The sequence below is a fragment of the Poeciliopsis prolifica genome, unplaced genomic scaffold (genome assembly GCF_027474105.1).
Source record: "Poeciliopsis prolifica strain line A6 unplaced genomic scaffold, Auburn_PproV2 SCAFFOLD099, whole genome shotgun sequence".
Taxonomy (NCBI): domain Eukaryota; kingdom Metazoa; phylum Chordata; class Actinopteri; order Cyprinodontiformes; family Poeciliidae; genus Poeciliopsis; species Poeciliopsis prolifica.
The window spans coordinates 767,241-769,322 of NW_026562474.1; the positions used below are offsets into that span (position 1 = coordinate 767,241).

General features: G+C 38.3%; 1 protein-coding gene across 4 annotated transcripts in view; it reads right to left on the reverse strand.

Annotated features, from left to right (window-relative positions):
- nckap1 (NCK-associated protein 1) overlaps positions 1-2,082 on the reverse strand; it is a 38,625-nt gene that overhangs the window by 25,096 nt on the left and 11,447 nt on the right. The window lies entirely within an intron of this gene.

Sequence of the window (2,082 nt, forward strand, 5' to 3'; positions counted from 1 at the left end):
TGGGAGTAAAATTTGGGAGTTTTAGCCACTGTCAAATGCTTCAACACTGAATCTAAAATGTGGGCTTTATTGTGTGTCAACTGTGCAAGGCTTACTTCCTATCACATCTGTGATATATTAGTACAAGAATAAGCATATAGGTATTGACTGGAGACAATTCCAAAAGCAAGCTGCTTTTGGAATGTGAAATGCTCTACGGATTCTGGGTATTTACCCTGAATGCCCTGTGCATTCTGGGTAAATACAACCAAAACAAATGTGCAAGAAAAAACGTGCAAGTCTGGCACCAACCAATTACTAAAATCTAATGCCACAAAATTGTTTACATTTTATAAAGAAGTTTATAAAACTTGTGCTGGGCATCTTCTTCAAATGTTTTTGTGTCATTTCCTTCAGTGGTTCTTGGTACAGCGGCACCACAGGCGAACGGTGGAACAGATTTTTTGACGTGTTTTGTTTGTTTGACACAATGTGAAATTAAAGCGAACCGTGGCAACTGAAAATGGAGCAAACATTGCAATTCTGGTTTATAATCGAACTGAATATACCAGACAATGAGGTGTAAAAACAATCTAAATGTTGGCGAGTTTCATGTATAGAGGGGGAGGGCAGATTTCTCCTCAATCACCGAAAACAGTTTCCCTTGTGCTAAATACTTTTAACTCCAGGATTATGTAACAATAGAAAGCTAAGCTTAAAGGGAGGGAACACGCCAAGGCTAAGTGATAAGTTGTTCATGCCACTGTTTCAAAATACATCTCAATCAGTCAGGAGTCAGATCAGGAACATGGTCATATATTTTTCTGAGCTGCTTCTAAGGTTTTACTTTGGTTGTTACATTTACCTATCCTGTGACTGTGTACAGTGTGTTGATGTCTCAGAAATGCACTGAAATAAAAACAGCCCTCTTTCCAAACTTTTCTCATGCACTTTCAAACTAATGTTTCAAACTCAAACGATAATCTTCAGTAGTGTCTGGGCCAACTAAATGACCCACAGTGAATATTTTGACGTCCCTTGCAGCAACCACATGTGCATTACCTGGAAGTAATTTATTTTAATGATGTGCTGTGGTGACAACTATTTGTTGTGTGAAACAAATAGTTGTCACACAACAAATAACTGTCAAAAATAATATTTTGATAGTTAAATTTTTGTTATACAGCCAAAACCTCAAAAGTAGCTGATAGACTGATAAGCATGTAGCAGCGTGAGACTTCCGACTGCTTCCATTCACTATTAAACACAAATAGTAGATTACTCACTGACATGAAGGGAGTGCTTACACTTATGTAGAGTAGCAATGTTTACCAAATTTGGAGCAGAAACTATCAACAAAATTTTGTCAAAATGTAAGTTTTTTTAATTGTTCGCCACTGTGGCAGTGAATATGGAAACCAAGTGAGTCAGTTTTTTAAATCTCAAGGTATCGTGCAAAACTGTCCATGAAATATCTTTTTTTTGGTTTGCTAATAAAATATAAGTGCAAGTGAATTCAAACTAAATCACATAACTGTTCCTCAATTGATTTGACATAATTACGTAACAAATTTTGTTTCAGGAGTATTGGAGTCATTTAGCATTTAAATGGTGTGGCTGCAGCCATTAGTGCTGGTGAAAGCTGGTGTGATAAGTTAGCTATCTGGGTTACGAGTGGAGAAATGGATGCAAAGAGGGGTGAAGTAAATGAAGGTACACGGGATGATGGGAAGAAAAAAAAAGCATTATTGGATAGGAAAAACAATAGGGGGAGGGGGCAGTTTTCTGGATACCAGAACGGATCTGATTCTGGCCTCCAACGTCATTTTAACACTCCAGGTACCAATTAACAGCCGAGGCTCTCAAGGGGTCCATACACCGACAGACATGTGCCATTAAACCCCAGAACGAACAGCAGAAAAGTCAGGAAAGACTTCATACATCTGAAAAGTAATTAAGTCTGCTAATTACTAGATGCGGTTTATGAGTGTGCCCCAAACCGCCTCCTCCCTGAGGTGAATTCATTTACGTCTGTTGTTTCTCACAGGACGGGACCTCTCATTTTCGCTAAGTCAGATTAACTTCTGGGAAAGAAAAGAACAA